This window comes from Polyodon spathula, unplaced genomic scaffold, assembly GCF_017654505.1.
Source record: "Polyodon spathula isolate WHYD16114869_AA unplaced genomic scaffold, ASM1765450v1 scaffolds_2908, whole genome shotgun sequence".
NCBI lineage: Eukaryota > Metazoa > Chordata > Actinopteri > Acipenseriformes > Polyodontidae > Polyodon > Polyodon spathula.
In genome coordinates, this window is record NW_024474373.1 from 124,621 (window position 1) to 139,620 (window position 15,000).

Sequence of the window (15,000 nt, forward strand, 5' to 3'; positions counted from 1 at the left end):
CTGCTACACTGGCCTGCTGCGTGTGTTAGGCCTGCCTGAATATGAAATATGAAAAAAAAAAAAAAAAAAAAAAAAAAAAAGAACGAAAAGAGCGGGAAAACGGCGCGTCCCAGGAAAGGGGAGGTGGGGAGGGAGGGAGGGTTAGGGTGGGGCTCTCTCTCTCTCTCTCTCTCTCTCTCTCTCTCTCTCTCTCTCTCTCTCTCTCTCTCTCTCTCTCTCTCTCTCTCTCTCTCTCTCTCTCTCTCTCGCTCTCTCTCTCTTTTGACCTTTCTGAGAAATGGGCACCGTTCCCGGAGGTACTGCAATACCGGGTCGATGCGTGGAGTGGACGGAGCAAGCCCCGCTTCCATCTCCCGCTTCCAAAAATCCATTTAATATAGACGGTCCCCCTATGGGGGACGTATCAGATATTAAACTGATAAGAACAGATTTTTTTTTTTTTGTTTTTAAAGTTTTTATTTATTTTCCTTGGACAGTGAAAACATAATCATACATAATCAAAACACTAAAAACAATACAAAAGAAACAATCACATAATCCAAGTCATAAAAACTTTACAATAAAGAACAGGGTCTTAGAAAAAACAATTCTTTTAAAAACAATACATAAAACCAACCAAATGTTTGTGCAAAAAAAACACAGCTTCCATTTGTACCGGTTAGCAAATGTGACAGAAAAACAACCCGCTTCACCCCCTATCTTTGGACCATGAACCGGCACGAGTCCAGGTGGCAGGCAAACACCAGCAAGGGCCCCATTTCTCCTGGGCGATGTCTTCTCCCTCACGCAGCGCATCCTGTATCTGATACTCTCCGAGCCTGTGGCAAGCCAAGTTCTTCACCTCTCCAGAGGTCAGAAGGTTTCCTTTAAACACTAGGAGGTTTCTCGCCTTCCACATGGCCTCTTTAAAACAGTTTAGCATGACCCATAGGTATGGCCATTCCTCTTTTGGGATGAACCCAGGCTTAACCCCATACAAAACCATTGCCTTTAGGAGCCTTCTCTTATTTAAGAAACAGCGCAGAAAAACTTCGGCTTCCCGCCAGACTTTTTTTGCTTGCCCACAGTCCCAGAACAGGTGCGCTGCCGACTCTTCTTCCCCACAGTCCTTAAAAGGACATCTAGGGGTCTTCCCGAGCTTCCTCCGAAACATAGCAGCCCTTACTGGAAGGATCTCATGCACTGTCTGCCATGCCAAGTCCTTGTGCCGATTCATGAGTCTCGGGTGAGCTACCGCCAACCAAATTCCTTCCACAACCTGTGGGTTAAAAAAAGAAACGTTACACATCTTCTCTCTATCCAGTACAAATTTCCGCACTTTCCGGGGGTCCTGCCACACCTCATTATCCAGTGTAAAAAGCTCCTCTTTCTTTAGAAACAGTTTAATTTTATTATAGTGAAAGGGCGCTTCCCATGCCGTCGGCACTGACAAAACAGGGTAAAACATTTTAAAACCTCTTAAGATCGGTCCTAAAAAATATCTCACAAAATGCGCTGTTTTGGATGACCCATACAAACATAACCTTACATGACAAATAACAAAATGCAAAAACAGGGTTTTCGTGAGGTCAGGAACCCCCTTCCCTCCATTTTTTGCGGCCCTGTGTACCACCTCTCTTTTTAGCATTTCATTCTTCCTCCCCCAGAAGAAACGCATCACGCTTCGTGTCAGGGCACACAGGACATTTCTAGTTGGAGGGAACACTGCTGACAAATACAACAAAACAGGTAAAATAACAGATTTTAAAATTAAACATTTTCCCTCAAAGGTGAGTTCCCTGAGGCTCCACAGCCCCAACTTTTGTGCAACCTTTGCTGTAACGTCCACCCAGTTCTGCATCCCAGACCCGTTCTTAAAAAATTTAATCCCTAAAATTTTAATAAAATCATTCTTAAAACACAACCCAATACTGGGTACTCTGGCCCATTTCCCATACATCATGCACTCGCTCTTATTAAGGTTGACTTTAGAACCTGACGCCCTGCAGAACCCCTCAACTGCACTCATTGTCCTCTCCATGGAGAACTCGTCTCTGCAGATGATTGACACATCATCCATATACAAAATGCATTTTACTTGTTCACCTCCACTCCCAGGTACAAACAGTCCACAGGTCTGTTTATTAGCCCTAATAGCAATGGCTAAAGGCTCAATGCTACATATAAACAGCAAAGGAGACAGTGGACAGCCTTGGCGCACTCCACTTCGGATTTTAACTGGTTCAGACGAGCTCCCATTTACCAAAACAACACTTTGAATATCTTTATACAAGATCTGAATCCAATTAACGAACCCGATTGGAAACCCCATTTTCAGCAGTACACCAAACATGTACTTGTGCGCTATCCTATCATATGCCTTCTCTAAGTCCAAATTCAGGACACTAAACGGGAGCTCCCTCTCCCTGGCATAACAGATAGTATCTCTCACGAGTATCAGGCTGTCCATTATCCTCCTACCCGGGACTGCACATACCTGGTCCTGATGGATGACTGTATCAATCACCTGCCCCATCCTCCCAGTCAGGATCTTCGCCAGCAACTTATAGTCTGTGTTAAGGAGACTGATTGGACGCCAGTTCTTCAAATCTTCTGGATCTCCCTTCTTATAGAGCAGAGTGATGATGCTCCTCTTGAAGGAAGCAGCCATTTCCCCAGCATTAGAAATCTCTATAAAAACACTCAACAAATCATATTTTAAAATACTCCAAAAGCACTTGTAGTATTCAGCAGGTAAGCCATCCTCCCCAGGCGTTTTCCCCATTTTGCTCATTTTCAAAGCTTTATCCAGCTCTTTTAGAGAAAAGCCCTTTACCAACATCTCCTTCTGTTCATTATTTAACCCTGCATTAATACCTTCAATCATTTCTTTGTAATTGCTCTCTACCACACTCTTTTCATTGTACAAATTCTCATAAAAAATTTCCGCCACTTCACACATGTCTTTATTTCCCTTCCTCACCCCACCATCGACCCCTTTTAACCCCTCCATCACCTGCTTCCTGTCAAATACTTTCTTAAAAAAGAACCTTGAACAGGTCTCTTCTTTCTCAATCCTTTCTATCTTGCTTTGCAGTATCACTGACTCACTTTTTTTATACCTTAAATGTTTTATTCTCTCTTTCACCCCCTTTATCTCTTCAGAGACTTCAAAACCCGCCCTCTCCTGCAAAAACAATCTCTGAAGCTTCCTTTCCAGCCATTTGCATTTCTCTCTTGCTTTACGCACCTTATCCCTGCCTTCATTTATAAAAAACAATTTGGTTTTCCTTTTAACAAAATCCCACCACTCACTCTTCCTTTCAAAGAAAACCTGTAGAGACCTCCACCCTTTATACTTCTCTACATATTTCTCTCTTATTTTACTATCCTCTAATAATTTTACATTTAATTTCCATACTCCCTTCCCCTTTTCACTCACCCCTCCCAGATCCAATGTTGACTTCACCATCACATGATCGGAGAAGAACACAGGCTCCAGTTTACAACCTTTCACCTCCACCCCCTCGGAAACAAAGACCATATCGATCCTGGATTTCCTAGTCCCCTGAGGGTTGCTCCAGGTAAAGCCCTCTTCAGAATGGATCCTCTTATAGCAGTCTGTCAACTTAAAATCTTTAATAATTTTGTTCAATAACACCGATGTTTTATCTAATTTAAACTCTTCCTTCCCAGCCTTCCTGTCACTCCCACTCCTCACACAATTCCAGTCACCCCCCATCACTACCGGTATGGATGAACTAAGCTCCATCCTCACCAGTCCCAACAGTTCAACCCTCTGGTGTTTCTCCACAGGCGCATACACATTCACCAGTTTAATCTCTTGTTTATTACAAACCACTCTCACCATCACAACCCTCCCATCCTGCAACACACTTCTCTCTTTAATTACACACTTATTATTTTTAAACAGTATTGCCACCCCCGCATTCTTATTTTCATCTGTCCCCGACCACACTGATTCACCTTTCAGCCACATGCTTTCCAACTCTCTATATTCTTTTCTAAACCCAATCCCACACTCTTGCAAAAAGAACACATCTGCATCAATATCTGCTAGCCACTCTAAAACAGCTTTGCACCTGACCTTGCTCACCACACTCCTCACATTCACTGTAGCTATTATGAGCGCCATGTGGAACAACAAAAGGTGTGACAACATAACCATTACATTTTACTTGGCTCCATCCCCACGCTATCTGAGAACTGCTGTACGTTATCATCGTCTAAAAAAGAGGTGCCCCCAGGGTCAACACCCCTCCCACCATAAGACCTGTCACTCAGTACCGAGGAGTCAGAACCAGGAGACACCGGAGCTCCCGGCCTAGCATGTTTACTGTCCTCTTTTATTCCCTTTTTCCCTCTTTTCCCCACTTTCATACCACCTCTTACATCTTCTCCTTTCTCCAATTTCCTTTTCCCCGAAGCTCTCTCCTGCTCCATTTGTTCCTCATCTAGCTCTCCTCCCACCTCTATCTCCTCTTCACTAGACTCCCCCTCCGATCCACTCTCTACATCACTCACCACATATCCCCTTGGATGCATCTGGCCACATGGGATAGGGGTCTCGTCCTGGGTACCTGAGGGACCTACCTCCCCCTCACTCTTATTCGACCCCTCTCCGAGCCCCTCACTGTCCTCTTCTGAAGATGTAACCTGCAGATCTACTGCCAAGGAAACCCCCTGCTGCTCCTTCTGTCCGTCCCCCTGATCCATCTCCTCCTCCCCCTCACTTCCTCTCTGCTCTCCCGCCCCAGATGCCTGCCCCTTCCCCTCATCCTCTCTACTCTCACTCTCCCCTCTCCCCTGCTGCTCACCTCCCTTCCCTTCCCCCTCAGTACTCTCCTTCCTCTTTCCTCTCCCTTCCTGCTGTTCCCTGTCTTCCCTCTCCTCCTCCTCCCTCTGCTCCCTCTCCCTCTCCCTCTCCCTCTCCCTCCCCTCCCCCTCTCCCTTTCCCTCTGCTCTCTCTCCCTCTCATCATTTCTCTTTGCTTTGTTAGCAAAGGAGGCCGGACAGTGCATAAAAAGGTGCTCAGTACTGTCACATAAGCTACACTTCCTTTTCTCCTGACACTCGCTCGCCACATGCCCCTCACCTTTACAAACATAACACATAATTTTTGTGCACCCCGCCGCCAAGTGACCCATTGCCCCACACTTTCGACACAATTTGGGTTGCCCAAAATAATGTACATAACCCCTATCCATCCCCAGCACTATTTCAGAGGGAATGATTCTATACCCCTCATACCCATTCGGATCTGGCAACAGACTTACACGCACTCTCCATGCACCATTCCATACCCCATCACTATCCCTCACTTTCTCTGCACCCCCATGCACCAAACAATACTTTCTCAGCCATATACACACATCCTCTCCCTGCACAGTCTCCGAACCCATCCTCACAATCACCACCCTCCTAGCAACATCAGTCAAGGTAGTCACATGAAACCTACTCAACTGATGGTCATCTTTCCCTAAAATAAACAACCGGTGACATTTCTGCAAATCACTCACCTCCCTAAAACTCACATCCCAAGTGTTTCCCTTCCCCACAGTAATAATACAATTGAGTTGATCTGGCTTGAATCCCAATTTATTCTGTAACACAGACCTAGAGAACTCAAGCCTATTAAATTCAACCTCCTGCCCCTCTCCTCTCTCCTGCTCCTTCAAGGAAATCCTTATACAATTAAAACGACGTGCCGCAAACCTCGAGGCCGCCATTTTAACTATATAAACACCTTCTCCCACAAAAAAGAAAGTTTAAGTTTTAAATTTAGCCAAGGCCAAAAAAAGCAAGGTATCAACCTATGAAAAGAAAACGAAAAACAGCAGATAAGGTGCCCTCAAAGGGTCCCCCTTACCTGCTCAACAACCTGGCTCCTGGACTGCCGCCTGCCCTAGTCCTCTGCTACCCAGACCACAGCTACCAGCAACCAACGCTGCTCCCGTTTACCTTACCGATACCTTACCGATCGCTTCCAAATCGAGCTGCGGTCAAGCCACACACTGGATCTGAGCCAAGAGGCCGAGAAGCGATGCCCACAATGGTTTTGGCCAAACGCCCCGGGCGCGGCCGCCCGCCGCAGCAGTCGTGGTACTTGCTTCTCGGGCGGGGGCGGAGGGAGGAGGAAGGAAGGAAGGAAGGAAGGAAGGAAGGAAGGAAAGGTGCCGGGCTCCAACGGGGGCGACCGCCCTTTCTGTGCTCGTTCTGCTTTTAAACTCCAGGTGGAGCCCCTCCCTGAGGGGAAGGGCTGTCCAAAAATTGGATCGAACTCGTAAATGCTCCTCTCCACGGAAATCTTTAGTAAAAGGCGAAAGGTTCATTCGAGCTGTAGAGAAGCCGGAGCGTGCCTTTGCTGGTGGCCGAGCCCTTCCGGCCGGCCCAAAGGCCCAAAGGCCCTCCCCTCTGCCAAGCGGCAGCGAGGCCACGCACGCAAAACAAAAACAGGGAACTCCTCCCAAAACGCATCTGCCGTTCCGCCCCGGCGAAAGGGCGCTTTGCTGCTGCTGCTGCTGCTGCTGCTACACTGGCCTGCTGCGTGCGTTAGGCCTGCCTGAATATGAAATATGAAAAAAAAAAAAAAAAAAAAAAAAAAAAAAAAAAAAAAAAGAACGAAAAAAGAGCGGGAAAACGGCGCGTCCCAGGAAAGGGGAGGTGGGGAGGGAGGGAGGGTTAGGGTGGGGCTCTCTCTCTCTCTCTCTCTCTCTCTCTCTCTCTCTCTCTCTCTCTCTCTCTCTCTCTCTCTCTCTCTCTCTCTCTCTCGCTCTCTCTCTCTCTTTTGACCTTTCTGAGAAATGGGCACCGTTCCCGGAGGTACTGCAATACCGGGTCGATGCGTGGAGTGGACGGAGCAAGCCCCGCTTCCATCTCCCGCTTCCAAAAATCCATTTAATATAGACGGTCCCCCTATGGGGGACGTATCAGATATTAAACTGATAAGAACAGATACTACACTTGATCTGAGCCAAGAGGCCGAGAAGCGATGCCCACAATGGTTTTGGCCAAACGCCCCGGGCGCGGCCGCCCGCCGCAGCAGTCGTGGTACTTGCTTCTCGGGCGGGCGGAGGGAGGAAGGGAGGAGGAGGAAGGAAGGAAGGAAGGAAGGAAGGAAAGGTGCCGGGCTCCAACGGGGGCGACCGCCCTTTCTGTGCTCGTTCTGCTTTTAAACTCCAGGTGGAGCCCCTCCCTGAGGGGAAGGGCTGTCCAAAAATTGGATCGAACTCGTAAATGCTCCTCTCCACGGAAATCTTTAGTAAAAGGCGAAAGGTTCATTCGAGCTGTAGAGAAGCCGGAGCGTGCCTTTGCTGGTGGCCGAGCCCTTCCGGCCGGCCCAAAGGCCCAAAGGCCCTCCCCTCTGCCAAGCGGCAGCGAGGCCACGCACGCAAAACAAAAACAGGGAACTCCTCCCAAAACGCATCTGCCGTTCCGCCCCGGCGAAAGGGCGCTTGCTGCTGCTGCTGCTACACTGGCCTGCTGCGTGTGTTAGGCCTGCCTGAATATGAAATATGAAAAAAATATGAAAAAAAAAAAAAAAAAAAAAAAAAAAAAAAAAAAAAAAGAACGAAAAGAGCGGGAAAACGGCGCGTCCCAGGAAAGGGGAGGTGGGGAGGGAGGGAGGGTTAGGGTGGGGCTCTCTCTCTCTCTCTCTCTCTCTCTCTCTCTCTCTCGCTCGCTCTCTCTCTCTCTCTCTCTCTCTCTCGCTCTCTCTTTTGACCTTTCTGAGAACTGTGCACCGTTCCCGGAGGTACTGCAATACCGGGTCGATGCGTGGAGTGGACGGAGCAAGCCCCGCTTCCATCTCCCGCTTCCAAAAATCCATTTAATATAGACGGTCCCCCTATGGGGGACGTATCAGATATTAAACTGATAAGAACAGATACTACACTTGATCTGAGCCAAGAGGCCGAGAAGCGATGCCCACAATGGTTTTGGCCAAACGCCCCGGGCGCGGCCGCCCGCCGCAGCAGTCGTGGTACTTGCTTCTCGGGCGGGCGGAGGGAGGGAGGAAGGAAGGAAGGAAGGAAGGAAGGAAGGAAAGGTGCCGGGCTCCAACGGGGGCGACCGCCCTTTCTGTGCTCGTTCTGCTTTTAAACTCCAGGTGGAGCCCCTCCCTGAGGGGAAGGGCTGTCCAAAAATTGGATCGAACTCGTAAATGCTCCTCTCCACGGAAATCTTTAGTAAAAGGCGAAAGGTTCATTCGAGCTGTAGAGAAGCCGGAGCGTGCCTTTGCTGGTGGCCGAGCCCTTCCGGCCGGCCCAAAGGCCCAAAGGCCCTCCCCTCTGCCAAGCGGCAGCGAGGCCACGCACGCAAAACAAAAACAGGGAACTCCTCCCAAAACGCATCTGCCGTTCCGCCCCGGCGAAAGGGCGCTTTGCTGCTGCTGCTGCTGCTGCTGCTACACTGGCCTGCTGCGTGCGTTAGGCCTGCCTGAATATGAAATATGAAAAAAAAAAAAAAAAAAAAAAAAAAAAAAAAAAAAAAAAGAACGAAAAGAGCGGGAAAACGGCGCGTCCCAGGAAAGGGGAGGTGGGGAGGGAGGGAGGGAGGGTGGGGCTCTCTCTCTCTCTCTCTCTCTCTCTCTCTCTCTCTCTCTCGCTCTCTCTCTCTCTCTCTCTCTCGCTCTCTCTCTCTTTTGACCTTTCTGAGAAATGGGCACCGTTCCCGGAGGTACTGCAATACCGGGTCGATGCGTGGAGTGGACGGAGCAAGCCCCGCTTCCATCTCCCGCTTCCAAAAATCCATTTAATATAGACGGTCCCCCTATGGGGGACGTATCAGATATTAAACTGATAAGAACAGATACTACACTTGATCTGAGCCAAGAGGCCGAGAAGCGATGCCCACAATGGTTTTGGCCAAACGCCCCGGGCGCGGCCGCCCGCCGCAGCAGTCGTGGTACTTGCTTCTCGGGCGGGCGGAGGGAGGAAGGAAGGAAGGAAGGAAGGAAGGAAGGAAGGAAGGAAGGAAAGGTGCCGGGCTCCAACGGGGGCGACCGCCCTTTCTGTGCTCGTTCTGCTTTTAAACTCCAGGTGGAGCCCCTCCCTGAGGGGAAGGGCTGTCCAAAAATTGGATCGAACTCGTAAATGCTCCTCTCCACGGAAATCTTTAGTAAAAGGCGAAAGGTTCATTCGAGCTGTAGAGAAGCCGGAGCGTGCCTTTGCTGGTGGCCGAGCCCTTCCGGCCGGCCCAAAGGCCCAAAGGCCCTCCCCTCTGCCAAGCGGCAGCGAGGCCACGCACGCAAAACAAAAACAGGGAACTCCTCCCAAAACGCATCTGCCGTTCCGCCCCGGCGAAAGGCGCGCTGCTGCTGCTGCTGCTGCTGCTGCTACACTGGCCTGCTGCGTGCGTTAGGCCTGCCTGAATATGAAATATGAAAAAAAAAAAAAAAAAAAAAAAAAAAAAAAGAACGAAAAGAACGAAAAGAGCGGGAAAACGGCGCGTCCCAGGAAAGGGGAGGTGGGGAGGGAGGGAGGGTTAGGGTGGGGCTCTCTCTCTCTCTCTCTCTCTCTCTCTCTCGCTCTCTCTCTCTCTCTCTCCTCTCTCTCTCTCTCTCTCTCGCTCGCTCGCTCTCTCTTTTGACCTTTCTGAGAAATGGGCACCGTTCCCGGAGGTACTGCAATACCGGGTCGATGCGTGGAGTGGACGGAGCAAGCCCCGCTTCCATCTCCCGCTTCCAAAAATCCATTTAATATAGACGGTCCCCCTATGGGGGACGTATCAGATATTAAACTGATAAGAACAGATTTTTTTTTTTTTTTTTTTTTTTTTTTTTATACATACACAACAAAACATTACACTATCACATATTATCCCCAAATATGACACAAACAAAATTAAAAAAACACAGATTACAACAAACACAATATAATCCAATCAACATACAACGAATAAAATCATAATCACACTTTCATTCCATTTCCTACAGGATAACATGTGCCCCTAACAATATGCCAATCCTACTTCAAATAAACAAGCATCAAGATCTCATCCCACGCCAGTAGCCCACAGATCTCCTCTTCTCCATTCCTCCAGCTTCCATCTCCTCTTCGCCTCTTGACGGCCAAGACGCAAGGCGTCTCTTAGGACATAGCCCTCCACCTGGCTTAGTCCCATTTCAAGAACCGCCTGGGCAGGCAGGCTCACGCCCTTGACCACTAAACAGTTCCTTGCCCTCCAGATCGCATCACACAGACAGCGTATTAGCACCCACAGCCTACTCCACTGCACTTTGCTTATCTTCCCTTGGTCCTTCTTCAGGGACCCATAGAGCACACGCTGCCTGTCTATGAGCAGCTGACCCCGGAACAAGTCCAGGATGGAGCCTGCCTCACTCCACACCTTCTGCACCTCCATACAGTCCCACAGCGCATGCCCGACAGTTTCTTCCTCCTTACATTTCTCCCTCGGGCACCTGGGAGACCTCCCCAGCTTGCGTGCATACATCACCGCTCGAACTGGCAATACTTCGTGGGCCACCAACCAAGACAGATCTCGATGCTCGTTCATCAGGGCAGGATGACTCGCGTTCTGCCACACCTCTGGCATCTCGTCTAATACAAGGCCATGAACCGGACACATATCCCCATTATCCTGCAGAAAATTAAACAGAGATTTGCCATTAACAACAATTTCAGCCTTACAACCCTCCAAACCCCGGGACACCACAAATCTCTTAATTAATGCATAATGATAGGGCAGATCAAAGGCTGTTGGCACAGACAACGGCACGGACATCCACTTCAGTCTCCTCAAATAGGCACTAATATAGTACCTCACAAAACAAGCACCTTTCGACACCCCATTCATACACATAGTGAAATGTAATGCACAAAATTTTGACATTAAGAACATCTGGATATCTGGCATCCCTTTCCCCCCCTTTAATTTATCCTTCCCCACCACACTCCTCCTCACTCTTTCCCACTTCCCCTGCCAAAAAAAACGGAACACAACTCTGTTTAACAGCGTCACCACATTTCTTGGTGGCGGAAACACGACCGCCACATACAAAAGCAGTGGCAATATTACCCCCTTTAACACCATCACCCTCCCCTCCATTGTAAGCCTCCTCAGCCTCCAAAACCCAAGCTTCTTATTGACCCTGCTCCCCACCTCCTCCCAGTTCTTTCCCCCTGAGCCATTGGCATCAAAAATGACCCCCAAAATCTTAATACAATCCTCCTTAACATTTAATTTAATATTGACCCTCCCATCCCAGTTCCCATAGAACATTGCCTCTGACTTGTCCTGGTTGAGTTTTGACCCGGAAGCACGGCAAAAAACCTCTGCATTCTCCAACGTTCTTCGGATGGACAACTCGTCTCGGCAAAGGACACTAATATCGTCCATATACAGGACACATTTTACCTCCTGCCCCCCACTCCCAGGAATAGTTAGGCCTCTATACACTGGGTCCCTTCTCAACGCTTGTGCCAGCGGCTCCATACAACAGATAAACAGGAGCGGAGATAACGGACACCCCTGACGGACGCCACATTCCACACTAATAGGATTTGACAAAAACCCATTTACCAAAACCCTGCTATATACACCCTTATATAGCAGGCCCACCCAGTCTAAAAACCTCTTTGCAAACCCCATTTTTTGCAGAACACCAAACATGAACTGATGCGAGACCCGATCGTAAGCTTTTTCAAGATCTAAATTTAATATACATAATCGAATCCCTCTGTCTCTCGCGTAACAGATGACATCTCTCATCAATACCAGGCTGTCCGTGATCTTCCTCCCTGGAACGGCACAAGTTTGATCCAGGTGGATAACGTTCCCCAATACACCCCTCATACGTTGAGCCAATAATTTGCTGAAGAACTTAAAATCCTGGTTCAATAATGTGATTGGTCGCCAATTTTTTAGCTCAGTCTTATCCCCCTTCTTAAAAATCAAAGTAATAATACCCTCTCTAAATGAGGGAGGAAACTCCCCTTCCCCCTCCCCACACTCCCGAAACAAGGCCAACAGATCTGGTGCTACCAACTCCCAAAACTTTAAATAAAACTCCACCGGGAGTCCATCCCCCCCTGGTGTCTTGCCCAGCCTCACCCCCCTCACCACCTCATCTAACTCTTCCCTCGTGAAATCCACGTCCAGCTGCCCTCCATCCCCTACCTCCCGCTCCAGATGTCCTAACACCTCCTCCATAACCCCCACTTCAATTTTTTTCTTCCCATAAAGGCCCCCATAAAACTCCTCCACCACCCTCAACAGCCCCTCAGTAGTCTTAACTAAGGCCCCATTACCCCCTTTCATAGAGTCTATTAACTTCCTCCCATCCAACACTTTTTTAAAAAAGTACCGGCTACACTTTTCATTTTCCTCTAAATGCTTTTCCCTGCTCTTAAATAAGAGCCCCTTCACCCTCCTTTCTACCACCCCCCTCATCCTCTTCTTCACTTCCTTGATCTCTTCACTGAAGTCCAGCCCTGCATTGTAAAGCTTAGTTAAGCTCACTAGCTCCTTGAATAAACTCTTCTCCTGCCCTCTCTCCCTCTCCGCCTTCCTCCTCCCCACCCAAATAAAGAAATATTTAATTTTCTCTTTCACCAACTCCCACCATTCTGCCTGGGACCCACAAAGGTCCTTCAAGGACTGCCACTGACCATACCGCTCTCTAAACACCTCACACACCCAGTCATCCTCCAACAACCCACAATTCAACTTCCACACTCCCCTTCCTACATCCACACAATCTGTAAGGTCCACAGCAGCCTTCAGCGCACAGTGGTCAGAGAAGAACATTGGTACCAACACACACTCCTTGCACTCCACCCTCTGTGAGACAAACACAAAATCAATCCTGGATGCCTGGGTCCCATCCCCTTTCACCCAAGTGAACCCTCTTTCCCCCACATTGTTTACTTTAAAACAATCCACCAATCGAAAATCCTCCACTATTTCTTTTAGCAGTTTACTAGCTTTATCCAATTTGAAACCCTTCTTTATCTCTCGCCTATCCTCCATAGTTAACCCACAGTTAAAATCCCCTGCTACAATAACCGGCCTGCTCCTTATCAAATTAACCCTCAACTCTTTAAATAAACGTGCCCTCCCTTCCACCTCGGGCGGAGCATACACATTAAATAAACTAAAACTCTTCCCACAATATTCCGCCTCTACCTCCAGCACCCTACCTTTTTCAATAACTCTGTGGTTTCTAATCCTAACCCCCTTATTTTTAATCAAAACTGCTACCCCATCTGACTTGTTTTCATTTGACCCCGACCACACAGATGGCCCATAACCCCACCTCCCCTCATAAGTACTATTGTCCTCTAAATCAGGGATACCACACTCCTGTAAACACAATATATCACACTGTATCCCACTCAGATATAACAACACCATTTTACCCCTATCACAACTTTTGATACTCCTAACATTTAAAGTCACCACACTCAGAGCCATTGTAAAAAGGGTAAAAGCCATGCACACGCCGCATCTTTCATCGTGATATAACTAAGAGGGGCTTTTCCCCCTCCCCCTCCTGACAACCTACCACCACTTCCTCCCCCATACTTACCGCACCCGAGGCAAACACTCTCACACCCTCCAAATCCAGGAACGGCATCCCCCCGTCCTTCTCCGCACCGCCATCTCCTTTATATTCACTCCTAGAGGAAATGACAGAACTAGGGGACGAAAAACCCTCCTCCCCTACTCCCCCACCTTCCTGCTCTTTTTTCTTCTTCCCCTTCTTTTGCCCTTCCACTCTGAAGAAACCCTCCCCCTCCCCCTTCTGTAACTTCCTTTTCCCTGGAGTCCTCTCCTGATCCATCTCCTCTTCCTCTGGGTTACCTTCCTCCTCCTCCTCCAGCCCTGATCCCTCTACACTAGACCCATCCCGCTCCTGCATCTCACAAAGAATACCTCCCCCCACCTCATCTACAGAACTCACTAAACCACTCTCCATACACACCTCCTCGCTCCTTCCACTGGACCCCTCTCCTAGGTCCTCACTCTCCCCCTCTGATGGAGATACCAGCAAATCATCTGCCAAAACAAATCCCTGCTGCTCTTTCCCCACCTCCTCCTGACTCTCCCTCACCCCCACCTCTCTGTTCTCCTCCCTCCCTCCCCCTTCCTCCTGCTGCTCACATCCCCCTTCCTGTCTCCCATCCTCCTCACTCTCCTCTACTTCCTCATACCCCTTAGCCTTATTGGCGAAGGATTTCGGACAATTCATAAAAAAGTGCTTCTCACTCCCACAGAGATTACACTTCCTCCTAACCTGACATTCCCTGGCCATGTGCCCCTCCTCCTTGCACACATTACATACCACTCTCTTACACACCACCGCTAAGTGCCCCATATCTCCACACTTCCTACACACCTTAGGCTGACCGAAGTAATGCACATACCCCCTGTCAGCACCCAGTGCAATATCAGAAGGTATATGCATAAACCCATCATATGTCCCCAACCCTGTCCACAACTCACACACCACCCTCCATGCCCCCGTCCACACCCCATCATCATCCCTCACTTTCATAGCTTCCCCCTTCACATTACAATACCTCCTCAACCAAGTGCACACATCCTGGCCTCTCACCACCTCTGAGCCCATCCTCACAATCAACACCCTTCGTGCATTATTTGTAAGTTTCTCCAAACTCAAATCCTTTATCACATCACTTCCCCTTAAGCTATTAAACCTTCTCACACAATCCATCATGCCCATTTCAGACGCAAAACTTACATCCCATTGTCGTCCTTTCCCTGTTGTAATAATACAATTCAAATCACTTGGCTTAAATCCCAACAACTTCTGTACAACCCCTCTGGAAAATTCAAGCCTATTCGAAAACAAACTCTCCTCCCCCTCACTCGACTCATTTACAGAGAACCTCACACAATTAAAACGGCGTCCCATTGGACCTGCCATTTTAGAAATTTGGAAAAAAAAACACCCACAAAAAGAGGAAAAAAAAGAAAAAAGAGAACAATACTTCACTAGAATGCAGATAAGGTGCC

The 15,000-nt window shown here is 48.6% G+C and overlaps 8 non-coding genes and 1 pseudogene across 8 annotated transcripts; all 9 read right to left on the bottom strand.

Annotated features, from left to right (window-relative positions):
* Window positions 1-274: 274 nt before the first annotated feature.
* LOC121311058 lies at window positions 275-456 on the bottom strand. Its single transcript, XR_005949071.1, has one exon. It is a non-coding gene; the product is annotated as a U2 spliceosomal RNA (small nuclear RNA).
* A 5,783-nt stretch (window positions 457-6,239) lies between these two features.
* LOC121311005 lies at window positions 6,240-6,357 on the bottom strand. The gene has a single exon (XR_005949026.1). It is a non-coding gene; the product is annotated as a U5 spliceosomal RNA (small nuclear RNA).
* Window positions 6,358-6,800: 443 nt separating this feature from the next.
* LOC121311034 lies at window positions 6,801-6,993 on the bottom strand. Its single transcript, XR_005949055.1, has one exon. It is a non-coding gene; the product is annotated as a U2 spliceosomal RNA (small nuclear RNA).
* A 195-nt stretch (window positions 6,994-7,188) lies between these two features.
* On the bottom strand, window positions 7,189-7,306 carry LOC121311007. The gene has a single exon (XR_005949028.1). It is a non-coding gene; the product is annotated as a U5 spliceosomal RNA (small nuclear RNA).
* A 425-nt stretch (window positions 7,307-7,731) lies between these two features.
* LOC121311021 lies at window positions 7,732-7,924 on the bottom strand. The gene has a single exon (XR_005949042.1). It is a non-coding gene; the product is annotated as a U2 spliceosomal RNA (small nuclear RNA).
* A 189-nt stretch (window positions 7,925-8,113) lies between these two features.
* Window positions 8,114-8,231, bottom strand: LOC121311008. Its single transcript, XR_005949029.1, has one exon. It is a non-coding gene; the product is annotated as a U5 spliceosomal RNA (small nuclear RNA).
* A 423-nt stretch (window positions 8,232-8,654) lies between these two features.
* LOC121311035 lies at window positions 8,655-8,847 on the bottom strand. Its single transcript, XR_005949056.1, has one exon. It is a non-coding gene; the product is annotated as a U2 spliceosomal RNA (small nuclear RNA).
* A 197-nt stretch (window positions 8,848-9,044) lies between these two features.
* On the bottom strand, window positions 9,045-9,162 carry LOC121311009. The gene has a single exon (XR_005949030.1). It is a non-coding gene; the product is annotated as a U5 spliceosomal RNA (small nuclear RNA).
* Window positions 9,163-9,597: 435 nt separating this feature from the next.
* Window positions 9,598-9,801, bottom strand: LOC121310949 (annotated as a pseudogene).
* Window positions 9,802-15,000: the final 5,199 nt, after the last annotated feature.